This window comes from Rutidosis leptorrhynchoides, chromosome 3, assembly GCF_046630445.1.
Source record: "Rutidosis leptorrhynchoides isolate AG116_Rl617_1_P2 chromosome 3, CSIRO_AGI_Rlap_v1, whole genome shotgun sequence".
NCBI classification, from domain to species: domain Eukaryota; kingdom Viridiplantae; phylum Streptophyta; class Magnoliopsida; order Asterales; family Asteraceae; genus Rutidosis; species Rutidosis leptorrhynchoides.
Genome location: NC_092335.1, coordinates 83,124,768 through 83,139,918, shown reverse-complemented (window position 1 = coordinate 83,139,918; position 15,151 = coordinate 83,124,768). Strand labels below are relative to the sequence as shown.

Below are 15,151 nucleotides of genomic sequence, written 5' to 3'. Positions count from 1 at the left end.
CTTTAATTCCAATGTTGGTGGTTCTTCAATCGATGATTTGTACCTGTATCTGTCTTCCTCTTTCAGAACTTGAAGTTCTTCTGATGTTAGTTCGTATTCATTAGCCATGAGTGTAGCTAATAAGTAAGCTTCATTAATTGGTTCTATTCCTTCTCCTAAAGAACATTCGCCCGTTCCTTGTAATTCTGGAAATTATTGTAACAATTCTTGATGTTCATCTATAGTTTACATATAATAGCACGCGTCATCTGCAGATTGAGGTTGTTGCATGGCCTTATCAACTAAAAAGGTCACACTCTCGTCATCTATACTTAGGGTCAATTTCTTACCAAACACTTCTATTATTGCTCTAGCCATGTTTAAGAATGGTCTTCCTAAGATAAGAGGAACTCGAGAATCTTCTTCCATATCCAGAATCACAAAATCAGCTGGGAATACTAAAGTACCAACTTTAACTAGCATATTCTCCATTATCCCTCTAGGATATTTGATTGATCGATCAGCTAGTTGTATGCTCATTCGTGTTGGTTTTAACTCTTCAAGGCCTAGTTTAACGTATAATGAATAAGGCATTAAGTTAATACTAGCACCTAAGTCTGCTAATGCTCTTATTGAATCAAGACTACCCATTAAACATGGAATTGTGAAACTTCCAGGGTCGGAGAGTTTTTCAGGTATCTTGTTCAATAATACTGCCAAACATGCATCATTCATTGTGACAGCTGAAAGTTCTTCCATTTTCTTTCTGTTTTTGATCAGGTCTTTCAGAAACTTGGCATATCTTGGCATTCCTGAAATTACATCGATGAAAGGAAGATTGACGTTTATTTGTTTGAACATGTCAAGAAACTTTGACTGTTCGGCTTCGAGTCTTTCTTTTCTTTGTTTGCTTGGGTAAGAAAGCGGTGGTTGATATGGTTTAACGTATGGTTTAGGTCGTACTGAACCTTCTGGGATTTCAGCTTGTTGTTCATTAGCTTTCTCAAATATTGGTTCAGTCGCCTTCTCTGGTTCTGGTTGTGGTGATGGAACAGGATAATCGGAAATGACTGGTATAACAGGTGGCATAAGCGTCAAACCACTTCGGGTGGTAATCGCTTTGGCTGTTTCATTTTGAGGGTTGGTATTCGTGTCGCTTGGTAAACTCCCTGGCTTTCTTTCACCAATTAACCTTGCTATGTTACTTACTTCTTGTTCCAAGTTTTGGATAGAAGCTTGTTGGTGTCTGAATGATTGCGAGTTTTGTTCATTAGTTTGTTTTTAAGATGCAACAAACTGTGCTTAGGATTCCATGAGCTTTGTCGTCATTTCCTCCAGGTTTGGCTTTTTCTCGTCAGTTTATGGTGGCTTATTAAGAAAACCAGGTCTTTGCTAATTGCTAGGACCTTGTTGGTTATACGAGTTATTGTTGGGCCCATTTAGATTGTATGGGGTGTTGTAAAGTCGGTTGAAATTATTCCTTGGCGGTTGATAATTATTTTGATAATTATTTCCTGACCTTTGGTTCATGTAGGAAATATTCTCACGTTGTTCCATCGTTTGCTCAACACCGAAACAATCTTTCGTCAAATGTGGCCCCCCACACTGCTCACAACTGATTCATATCGCGTGAATATCTTTAGTCATTTTTTCCATTCGTCTATCGACAACATCTAACTTTGCGTAAATGGAATCAAAGTCATGGCTTGAATTGGCTCTAGCCGCTTTAGATAAACGAAAGATATCTTTTTCCTGGTGCCACTCATGTGAGTGGGATACTGTATTATCAATAATTTTGTGAGCTTCAGTTGCGGTTTTCTTCATAATGGAACCACCAGCTACTGTGTCGATGTCTTTTCTTGTAGCAACATCGCATCCTTGGTAGAATATTTGCACTATTTGATAAGTGTCTAAACCGTGCTGAGGACATCCTCTCAACAACTTTCCAAATCTTGTCCATGCCTCATATAATGTTTCATTTGGCTTTTGCGCGAACTTAACAATTTCTCCTTGAAGTCTCACGGCTTTAGATGCCGAAAAGAATTGTTTAAGAAATTTCTCAACTAAAACATCCCATATGTCAATCGCTCCTTCAGGTAACGATTCTAACCAGTCTTTGGCTTCTCCCTTTAAAGTCCAGGGAAACAACATGAGATAGATCTGTTCATCCTCAATTTCTCTGATTTTAAATAGAGTACAAATCCTATTAAAGGTTCAAAGATGTTCGTTTGGATCTTCTTTTGGCGTACCACTAAATTGGCACTAATTAGTTACCATATGTAGGATTTGTCCTTTGATTTCATAATCTGGCGCATTAATATCTGGTTGAGTAATGGCATGTCCTTGGCTCGTGCGTGTAGCTCTCATTCAATCTTCCATACTTAGAGGTTCCTGATTTTCCATGATTGAATTTGTTGAATCTGAATCACTAGAGGATTCTGATTCAATAGTTTCTTCCTTGACAACCTCTGGTTGAATGATTGGTGGTTCAGAAGGAATAATTAGTTGTTCAGGATCTCTGAATTGTCCTTGAATATCCTCCGGGTGCTCAATGATTGCTCCTGGTTCAAAAGTCGGGTTTTCGAAAAGTTGAATCGGCGAGGACGCACGATTAGATGACGATCCCAACGAAAAATTTATCGTAGTGAGATTAGCTAGATTCCTATATCGTGTTACAGGTGGCAAACGTATTGGTGATTTTTTCAATTTGTACATTCATTACCTATTCAAAACTGTTTATTTAATTCTACCAATTTATCAAAAACAATTTTTTTATTCTATGTCCTAAAAACTAGCGTGTAGAAATGAAAAATAGAAAGTGCGTCGTAAAGAAATAACGTAGCGTCGGTAAACAAGAAGTCAAAAATAAGAAAGAAAATCGTAGGATCTTAAAAGTCTAAAAACTAATAACTAAAAGTTGCGACTAAAGTCTTAAATCTAAAGGTAATGAAACTTAAAATGCAATTCTAAAAGGAATTCGGCAATTACTTAAATCGGCACTAAAATCTATAAAAATTAATAAAGATGAAAAAAATACTACACTTAAAAAAAATCTAAGTTGATTATTTTTAAGATACGAATATTAAAAAAAATTGAGTTTCTATTGAAAACTTGTATATTATCTTAATCTACTAAACCAAACATAAGAGCCAATAATGACTTAGGGATGTTGGCTAAGTGGCAGACAATGAATAATGGAGAGAATGATGGGATACTTTTTGACATCACTTTTGCTAGAGTTACGGAGTTCTTTTTTTTTTACCTACATTCTAGTGTTCTACAAATATATAAAAAAACACATCTATTCGTTTACTTGTATGATATAAACTATAATATAACTGTATTAGTATCCATATAATATAATGTTTAATGTTTTACTTATATTGATATATAGTCAATTAGTATTATCAGTGCAAATAGAAGTTAAGAAAAAAAAAATTATAGTTACAAATGATGTAAAATAGTTAAAACCGATGATAGTGGGACTTTAACCCAAGCCAGAAGACCTCGTTACATACATTTAAACTAATTTATCTACATTTAACTTTTCTTATATGATAACAATATAAGTATATACAATAACACTTGAGATTCAGAGGGGATAACTAACTGATGGGACCAAGTTCTCACCAAAACTCTAAAAAGTAAACCTACTCCATAAATTAAAACTTAACTAAAACTTAATTTTTATTTATTTATTTATTTATTTATTTTACAAAATCTAACTAAACTACTTATGTACCTAAAATAACCCGTAAAGATAAAAAAAATGTCCCCGGCAGCGGCGCCAAAAACTTGATGTGTTCGTAGTGGTATATATTTTTAACTACAAAAATACTATAAGTTATCTATTTATTTACGGATGGAATATACCTAAATTAAACTAAAACACAATAGGCAAGTATACCTATCGTATAGTAATATAGCTAGGGTAATATCCGGGAGGTCGATCCATGGACACTTTTATTGAGTGCTCTACTAGGGTAAATTAGTAAATTAAGTATTTAAGTTAGAGTTAGTAATATATATTAATTTTAGTAACTTTGGGGGGATTTACCGTTTAACGACAGGTTTGTCTTTTTAGCTTTTCTTTTTAATTTAGACAACAAGATAGTATATTTAAACTAGATTATAGCAATAAAGTAAATAAAAATTACTGCGGTAAATAAAAATTACTTTAACTAAACGAGATGAAAATACAATAAAAAGAGTATTATGAAATGTCCCGTTCATATTGATTATAAACGTTCCATATTAATTGATTTCGTCGTGAGGATTTGACCTCTATATGAGACGTTTTTCAAAGACTGCATTCATTTTTAAAACAACCATAACCTTTATTTTATCTATAAAGGTTTAAAAAGCATTACGTAGATTATCAACTAATGATAATCTAAAATATACCGTTTACACACGACTATTACATAATGGTTTACAATAAGAATATATTACATCAAAAATAAGTTTCTTGAATGCAGTTTTTACATAATATCATACAAGCATGGACTCCAAATCTTGTCCTTATTTTAGTATGCAACAGCGGAAGCTCTTAATAATCACCTGTAACAGCCCAAACCTTGCCGCGTTAAAACCCCGTTAAATTTCATGACTAAATTTTTTTTTTTTTGCTGAAACAGAGGGTTGCGCGGCGCGCCAATAGGCCGCGCGGCGCGCAGATTGCACCTGGCAGACTGCTGTCCCCAAAACGCTTTAATGCGAAAATGTTTGACTAGTTTCCGACCTTTTTGGCCCAAACGCTTTTAACCATGGTTTTATATATATAAAACTAGCACGTTTAACTAATAAAATTAAGTTTACGAGGCGGGTCCCACATCGACCCATTTTACCACCTTAAGTACCGAAATACAATATTTGACCAAAAGACTTTAATACAATACAAAGCCGAGCATGGCGATTGGGGATACGCTACCCAATCCTAAATGATCCAAAAGCAAGTCACTAAAGCAACTATGCACGTCTTCTAGTCCTCGCGCTTACCCGAGCCACCATATCCGCATGCGATCTATAAAAAGAGTCAACAACGAGAGGGTAAGCTAATGCTTAGTGAATGATAACATACTACATACATATATATGTATAAAATGAATACGCCACACAAACAAATACCGCATACCGGGGCATCCAAGTATAAAGCATCTACACTAAGCATACCGTACGATCTAAGCAACGAGCTAAAGATACAACACAAATAAGAGTCCACCAACTACAAAGTGAACATCGCCAAATAGCTACACCCGGAGGGTTAGCTACAACACAACAACACATTAATATATAAACAATAATAATAATGCACAAGGTTAACCCCTTAACCTCAATCACACGAACATTGGCCGAACTACCCGAGCCTTGTGAATTCGCACAACCCGAAATTCACTTCTCAACCATAAGATGACCAAACAACCCGAGTCATCGTGAATCCGCACTACCCGAGATTCACTACCTCAAATAAGGTGACCGAACAACCCGAGTCACCATGAATCCGCACTACCCGAGATTCATTTCTCAATACCAAAACCCATGGTCACGGGATTATAAAATCCACCAAATCGGGGTCATCCACAACACAACCATATCAACCCTTCGCCTTTAGGGTTACAACAACCAAATCACAACCAAGTGTGATAATGTGCACACAAAATGTGCATCTCGCCAAAGATGGTCAACCAAAACGCACAACGTGCCGATTGGACTTATACACAAGTCCATCAAAACCACCTATATGTGAAGTGAGCTCTATAACCGAGAATCACTTCACCCGACCCGCACCCATCCTACACATACATATGCACATAGGATATTATCACTCACCTTGAAGTCTTGAAGAAGCTTCCAAGTGAATCCGCAACTTGCCAATGGAAGATACCTATTCCATTATCACAATTACAACAATACAATTAGGATGGATTTATAAACCACCCAATTCGACCCTTAGTGCAAATTCGACCCAAATGCACTTCCAAGTACAAACCGCGCCCAAAACTAATCAATAATCACTAACACGAGTGAGAATGGTCCTAATACATCCATTAAACCCGAACACAAGTGCCAAACACGTGTCATACCCATTTTGACACTTAAACCCTAATTTTGACCCATAAAGGTCAAAATCTCATCCTTTACAAGTTTTGACACCAAAACACATTTAACTTGGTTTAATACTTCAACTTAATCCATTTTAAGTTTACAAACCTCATTAAATCGCCAAATGGGTCATAATCACCACCAAACCCTAATTTGACCCAAAGTCACAACTAGTCAACCAAATTACCCTAAATGGGTTTCAACACTTCCATAATCACCTACTTAAGTGATTAAACTCAAATTAAAGTTCTAAACATGGCCAATTAGTTCGCCAACTCAAAATCCACCAACAATTAACAACAAACCCGATTACTAGCTTCACTAAACCCATTTCATCACATAAAAGGGTTTTACAACTAATTAACTCAAAACCCTAACTTGAATATCAAATTAAATAATTGAAATTCGGAGTTTGAGCTTACCAATACTATCACCGTGTAGCCGAGAACGAAAGGAACAACTTTAAAACCCGAGACTTTGAACGATTCGAGCTTCTTCTTCACCAAAACCTCCAATCTCTCTCTAAATATCTCTCTCTCTCTCTAGATATTTGGAAGGGATGAATGGACATGAAAAATGATCCAAAACTGATCCAAAGTAGCTAATATGGCACACAAATCCGGCCCCATGTGATTTTACCCTTTTACCCCTCATTTAATCAAATAAAGACAAGGGAGTTCTGTCAGCGCCATTTTGCGCGGCGCGCACCAGAACCGCGCGGCGCGCAACAGGCCAGTTCCAGCTTCTTTTGCTTTTTAACTAATACAAATAGCCAACGCAACCAAAACCCGAATGTTATAAGTACATAAGTACGTAATATAAATATTTGGGTCTTACAACTCTCCCCCACTTAAGCTCGATCACGTCCTCGTGATCCTCATCACTTAACCAAACGGACCCCACACACGGTCCTAAACATAAGTTTCAAATCCGACTTTCCTAGGAAATTCTTTCCAACGAATCGCCTTCCACAACTAAATCGTCACCCGCGATTTATCAAAACCACAATCCGAGCACTACAACCATGCTCCTTCCCTAACATCGGGAAAACTCAACCAACTCGTACCGAGATATAACTCCCTTAGCGTACTATTACCGAGTACAACGCTAAAAGCAACCAAGTCTCAACCTAAGGTCAACAACCCGAAACGATGAAACCGAACCAAACGAATCCTTACGGATATCACCTAATCATTAAACATCCCTTGTAGTGCGCAATACGACCAATACGCAACTACCGTAACAATACAATCCAACGGTTAGAAACCGATAGCGTCCAAAATGGCTATGGGAACGCAAATCCCAAGGGGTACGAAATCATCTATCGTCACACCCGTAACAAACATGTGAGCGAAATACGGCTATCGCACCACTAATCATACCACATGGTCCTCACGACCCCACCATCGACGCATAAAACGACCGATAGTTCCCACAACATGGTCCTCACGACCCCACCATTGGTGTATCAAACAACCAATAGATTACAACTCAACATGGCCGAAACAACCCGAGCCAAAACACATATGGAGGATGGTCGAAACAACCCGAACCTTAGTGAATTCGCACAACCCGAAATCCACCAACCCAATCCATATATCTCACAACGACATGACCGCAAAACCCGAGTCATCGTGAATACGCGCAAACCGATATTCACTACTACCGCCACATAGTATAACCGAGGATGGCCGTACAACCCGAACCTTAGTGAATCCGAACTACCCGACATTCACTACCTCAAACTATGAGCCCAACTAACAGGGACATTCGTACTACCCGAAATATTGTGAATACGAACAACCCGATATTCACGTCCCACAACACAACCCTCTTGATGAAGTCAGCGGACCCCGAAGGTCATGCTCCACCAATCTCAATATCGGATGAAGTCAGCGGACCCGAAGATCATGCTTCACCGATCTCAATACCGGATGAAGTCAGCGGACCCGAAGATCATGCTTCACCGATCTCAACACCACGCTCATGACGAAGTCAGCGGACCCTAAAGATCATGCTCCATCAATCACGTACTCCCATGATGAAGTCAGCGGACCCTAAAGATCATGCTCCATCACGCAACCATACTATAATGAAGTCAGCGGACCCCGAAAGTCATGCTTCATTAATCATCAATACCACGATGAAGTCAGCGGACCCCGAAGGTCATGCTTCATCAACTACATACCATAATCGAGCAAGAACCACCTATATCAAACATAGGTACCGAACAAGAATTCTCCGAAAGAGAACCCGACACACACCTTCCTTAACCGAAGGATTTCACCTTGCTCACCAAACACGTCCATTATCTCTCAACGAGATTTACCACATTACCGCCTCGGTGGGATTCCAATCCAAACCATAAGTACAATTTATCCGAAATCGCACTCTACCACGAATCGACCCAAAACTAGGTCTCGGTAAAAATTCCAGATCTACCAAAATCATCATCCGAAATATCACACTAACACTTTCCTCGCGCAGGAGTGCGACTCCCCCACTTGGAAACACGTTCCTATATCACAACTCGTACACCCGTACGATGCTACCAAAGGTAGACTTTACCAACAATTGGGTACACACGACCCATCACCACACCTTGCTCTAACCTTGAGCACACGAAGGATTTCAATCAATCCTTAAACACTTCGAACGAAAAGTGTACCACGATTACACAAACCATACCCTCGCAATTATCCAATTGCTTTAGTTTGTCAAGTTTCACCTAGTCACTCATGTACCTACGGGTTTCTCCCGGTACCCTAAGTACAATGTAACCACAACACAATCGGAGTCGACACCACGCTAGTAGGTATAAAAGAGGCACCTAATGTCGCGTCATAAAGACTCCATTACCAACACACATCGAGATTTTAAACACTCGGCCTCAAAGGTTCCAATCACCCGACGAACCTCATGGTTCATCACTTCAACACCAAAAGCGAACACGCGCTAAACAATCGAACACCAAAACTATTTCCGTGGCTTGGTAGTAACATTCCCCAAATACTAAGGAATGCTTGGTTACACCAAGTCTTACGCCCTTCGTCCAACAACCAAACATCACCATAGGGTACTTCCGTTAGGAACGTCACCCTTAACCATAACATGCAAATCACTATGCAATTAACAAGTCCAAACATAAACGCCACATAAATAAATATTCAAAGACATATTTATCAAAACGAAACGTACCTCAACGTCTCCTTGCGGCATTCGCCGCCGCCAACTCGGGACAATCCGGCTTGCGATGTCCCTCTTTATGACAATAGTAGCACATTCCGCCTTCACTTCTCGGCATCGTGCATTCCCACAACTTGTGACCCCTAACGCCACAATTGAAACATCTAGGCGCACGAGATTCCACCGCGCCCTTTACCACTTTACTCGTACTCGCACTCGGACCCTTAGTCCTCTTACTCGGAGCACCATAAGAAACAACCCTTCCCTCACTTGAAGGTTCGCCCTTTTTCGATCGCGTATAAGACTCGAAACCTCTAGCCACCGCAAATAACTCCGCAAACGACTTCGCGTAACCCCGGCTAATTTTGCTTTTCAAGTCATCGCTTAAAGTTCGATAGAAATCCTCCATCAACAAACGATCGTTCCCCAAATATTCCGGGCAAAAACGAGCCTTCGACATAAAAGTCGTCTTTAAAGTATTCAAGTCCATAGAACCCTGTTGCAAATTTCGCAACTCACAACGCAATTCCGATAAATCGGCTGAAGTTCGGAACTCCTCGAAGAATTCCTCCTTAAATTCGTCCCACGATAACGTCATAAACGTTTCACCACCGACAAGATCAATCTTGCCATCCAACCAATCCTTCGCCCTACCCCGCAACAAACTAGTAGCGAGTCTCGTCTTTTTCTCGGGAGGGCATTCCATAGCACGAAAACACCCTTCGACATCCGAAACCCAAGTCGTACTCACCAAAGGATCCGGTTTCCCATCATACATCGGGGGTCTAGTCCTCATGAAGCTCTTAAGACAACGCTCCATTTCACCCCTATTTTGGAATTCGGAATACTTCCCATCCATTTCTTCTCGAAACGCTCTCATTTGCTCCGCAACGGCGGCCGCAACTCTAGCGTTAAATTCCGTGTCGTTCATCTCGGTCTCGTTTCGCGTCGTCATTCTAAAGAATGCAAAACGATTAGTCCACGCACGTATGAAACGACACGCACAACACCACCCCATCTTGCTAAACACTCGTCGTACATCACTCGTTAGACACGATTTGCACCCGTAATAAGGTCTGCAAGTTCTTATTACGCACGCACGCCGCATCGACTCGTTAGTACAACGACCGCCTCGCTCGATGATAATAACCATGCACAAACACAACCAAAATTCTACGCGGTACAAACACACGCGAGAATTATTACCACAACACAAATAATATATTCATAATATCCGCATTACTAATATACACGTTATTCAACCTATAAACAAGGCACTAACTAAACCCATTCCGACCCGTAATCCTACAAGTCCCGCACAAAATTAAGCACACACAAAAGTCTAAGTCTAGGCACCTATCTCAAGTCACCTAAATCCCTTAGACCATGCTCTGATACCACTTGTAACAGCCCAAACCTTGCCGCGTTAAAACCCCGTTAAATTTCATGACTAAATTTTTTTTTTTTTGCTGAAATAGAGGGTTGCGCGGCGCGCCAATAGGCGCGCGGCGCGCAGATTGCACCTGGCAGACTGCTGTCCCCAAAACGCTTTAATGCGAAAATGTTTGACTAGTTTCCGACCTTTTTGGCCCAAACGCTTTTAACCATGGTTTTATATATATAAAACTAGCACGTTTAACTAATAAAATTAAGTTTACGAGGCGGGTCCCACATCGACCCATTTTACCACCTTAAGTACCGAAATACAATATTTGACCAAAAGACTTTAATACAATACAAAGCCGAGCATGGCGATTGGGGATACGCTACCCAATCCTAAATGATCCAAAAGCAAGTCACTAAAGCAACTATGCACGTCTTCTAGTCCTCGCGCTTACCCGAGCCACCATATCCGCATGCGATCTATAAAAAGAGTCAACAACGAGAGGGTAAGCTAATGCTTAGTGAATGATAACATACTACATACATATATATGTATAAAATGAATACGCCACACAAACAAATACCGCATACCGGGGCATCCAAGTATAAAGCATCTACACTAAGCATACCGTACGATCTAAGCAACGAGCTAAAGATACAACACAAATAAGAGTCCACCAACGACAAAGTGAACATCGCCAAATAGCTACACCTGGAGGGTTAGCTACAACACAACAACACATTAATATATAAACAATAATAATAATGCACAAGGTTAACCCCTTAACCTCAATCACACGAACATTGGCCGAACTACCCGAGCCTTGTGAATTCGTACAACCCGAAATTCACTTCTCAACCATAAGATGACCGAACAACCCGAGTCATCGTGAATCCGCACTACCCGAGATTCACTACCTCAAATAAGGTGACCGAACAACCCGAGTCACCATGAATCCGCACTACCCGAGATTCATTTCTCAATACCAAAACCCATGGTCACGGGATTATAAAATCCACCAAATCGGGGTCATCCACAACACAACCATATCAACCCTTCGCCATTAGGGTTACAACAACCAAATCACAACCAAGTGTGATAATGTGCACACAAAATGTGCATCTCGCCAAAGATGGTCAACCAAAACGCACAACGTGCCGATTGGACTTATACACAAGTCCATCAAAACCACCTATATGTGAAGTGAGCTCTATAACCGAGAATCACTTCACCCGACCCGCACCCATCCTACACATACATATGCACATAGGATATTATCACTCACCTTGAAGTCTTGAAGAAGCTTCCAAGTGAATCCGCAACTTGCCAATGGAAGATACCTATTCCATTATCACAATTACAACAATACAATTAGGATGGATTTATAAACCACCCAATTCGACCCTTAGTGCAAATTCGACCCAAATGCACTTCCAAGTACAAACCGCGCCCAAAACTAATCAATAATCACTAACACGAGTGAGAATGGTCCTAATACATCCATTAAACCCGAACACAAGTGCCAAACACGTGTCATACCCATTTTGACACTTAAACCCTAATTTTGACCCATAAAGGTCAAAATCTCATCCTTTACAAGTTTTGACACCAAAACACATTTAACTTGGTTTAATACTTCAACTTAATCCATTTTAAGTTTACAAACCTCATTAAATCGCCAAATGGGTCATAATCACCACCAAACCCTAATTTGACCCAAAGTCACAACTAGTCAACCAAATTACCCTAAATGGGTTTCAACACTTCCATAATCACCTACTTAAGTGATTAAACTCAAATTAAAGTTCTAAACATGGCCAATTAGTTCGCCAACTCAAAATCCACCAACAATTAACAACAAACCCGATTACTAGCTTCACTAAACCCATTTCATCACATAAAAGGGTTTTACAACTAATTAACTCAAAACCCTAACTTGAATATCAAATTAAATAATTGAAATTCGGAGTTTGAGCTTACCAATACTATCACCGTGTAGCCGAGAACGAAAGGAACAACTTTAAAACCCGAGACTTTGAACGATTCGAGCTTCTTCTTCACCAAAACCTCCAATCTCTCTCTAAATATCTCTCTCTCTCTCTAGATATTTGGAAGGGATGAATGGACATGAAAAATGATCCAAAACTGATCCAAAGTAGCTAATATGGCACACAAATCCGGCCCCATGTGATTTTACCCTTTTACCCCTCATTTAATCAAATAAAAACAAGGGAGTTCTGTCAGCGCCATTTTGCGCGGCGCGCACCAGAACCGCGCGGCGCGCAACAGGCCAGTTCCAGCTTCTTTTGCCTTTTAACTAATACAAATAGCCAACGCAACCAAAACCCGAATGTTATAAGTACATAAGTACGTAATATAAATATTTGGGTCTTACATCACCTGAGAATAAACATGCTTAAAACGTCAATAAAAATATTGGTGAGTTATAGGTTTAACCTATATATTATCAAATCATAATAATAGAAGATTTCATATTTCAATATACATCCCATACATAGAGATAAAAATCATTCATATGGTGAACACCTGGTAACCGACATTAACAAGATGCATATAAGAATATCCCCTATCATTCCGGAAAATTCTTCGGACATGATAAAAACGAATTCGAAGTACTAAAGCATCCGGTACTTTGGATGGGGTTCGTTAGGCCTAATAGATCTATCTTTAGGATTCACGTCAATTAGTAGATCGGTTTACTAATTCTTAGGCTACTAAGCAAAAGGGGCATATTCGGCTTCGATCATTCACCCATATAATGTAGTTTCATTTACTTGTGTCTATTTCGTAAAACATTTATAAAACTGCATGTATTCTCATCCCAAAATATTAGATTTTTAAAAGTGGGACTATAACTCACTTTCACAGATTTTTACTTCGTCGGGAAGTAAGACTTGGCCACTGGTCGATTCACGAACCTATAACAAATATGTACATATATATCAAAGTATGTTCAAAATATATTTACAACATTTTTAATACGTTTTACTGTTTTAAGTTTATTAAGTCAGCTGTCCTTGTTAGTAACCTATAACTAGTTGTCCATAATTAGATGTACAGAAATAAATCGATATATATTATCTTGAATCAATCCACGACCCAGTGTATACACGTCTCATGATAGATCACAACTCAAACTATATATTTTTTTGGAATCAACCTCAACCCTGTATAGCTAACTCCAACATTACTGCATATAGAGTGTCTATGGTTGTTCCAAATAATATATATAGATGGGTTGATATGATATGTCAAAACATTTACATACGTGTCTATGGTATCCCAAGATTACATAATATATTAGAATACATGTATAATACAATATAAGTTAGCTAGGATATGATTTGTATACAATTGTTACAATATTTCATGTAGCTACAACAATCAAAAAATATCCAATCTTGTTTTACCCATAACTTCTTCGTTTTAAATCCGTTTTGAGTGAATCAAATTGCTATGGTTTCATATTGAACTCTATTTTATGAATCTAAACAGAAAAAGTATAGGTTTATAGTCGGAATTACATGTTACAAGTCGTTTTTGTAAAGGTAGTCATTTCAGTCGAAAGAACGACGTCTAGATGATCATTTTGGAAAACATACTTTCACTTTGAGTTTAACCATGATTTTTAGATATAGTTTCATGTTCATAAGAAAAATAATTTTCCCAAAAGAACAACTTTTAAATCAAAGTTTATCATAGTTTTTAATTAACTAACCCAAAACAGCCCGCGGTATTACTACAACGGCGTATATCCGGTTTTACAGTGTTTTTCGTGTTTTCCGGTTTTAAATCATTAAGTTAGCATATCATATAGATATAGAACATGTGTTTAGTTTATTTTAAAAGTCAAGTTAGAAGGATTAACTTTTGTTTGCGAACAAGTTTAGAATTAACTAAACTATGTTCTAGTGATTTCAAGTTTAAACCTTCGAATAAGATAACTTTATATGTATGAATCGAATGATGTTAAGAACATCATTACTACCTCAAGTTTTGTGGATAAACCTACTGGAAAATAGACAAATGGATCTAGCTTCAAAGGATCCTTGGATGGCTTGAAAGTTCTTGAAGCAGAATCATGACACGAAAACAAATTCAAGTAAGATCATCACTCGAAATAAGATTGTTATAGTTATAGAAATTGAATCAAAGTTTGAATATGAGTATTACCTTGTATTTGAAAGATATCTTACTGTAAATAAGAAATATTTCTTGAGGTTGGATGATCACTTTACAAGATTGGAAGTAAGCTAGCAAACTTGGAAGTATTCTTGATTTTATGAAACTAGAACTTATAGAATTTATGAAGAACACTTAGAACTTGAAGATAGAACTTGAGAGAGATAACTTAGATGAAGAAAATTGAAGAATGAAAGTGTTTGTAGGTTTTTTTGGTCGTTGGTATATGGATTAGATATAAAGGATGTGTAATTTTGTTTTCATGTAAATAAGTCATGAATGATTACTCATATTTTT

At 38.4% G+C, this 15,151-nt stretch overlaps 1 non-coding gene across 1 annotated transcript; it reads left to right on the top strand.

The window, feature by feature from the left end:
* Positions 1–1,891: 1,891 nt before the first annotated feature.
* LOC139903408 (small nucleolar RNA R71) lies at positions 1,892–1,998 on the top strand. The gene has a single exon (XR_011778229.1). It is a non-coding gene; the product is annotated as a small nucleolar RNA R71 (small nucleolar RNA).
* The last annotated feature ends 13,153 nt before the right edge of the window (positions 1,999–15,151 follow it).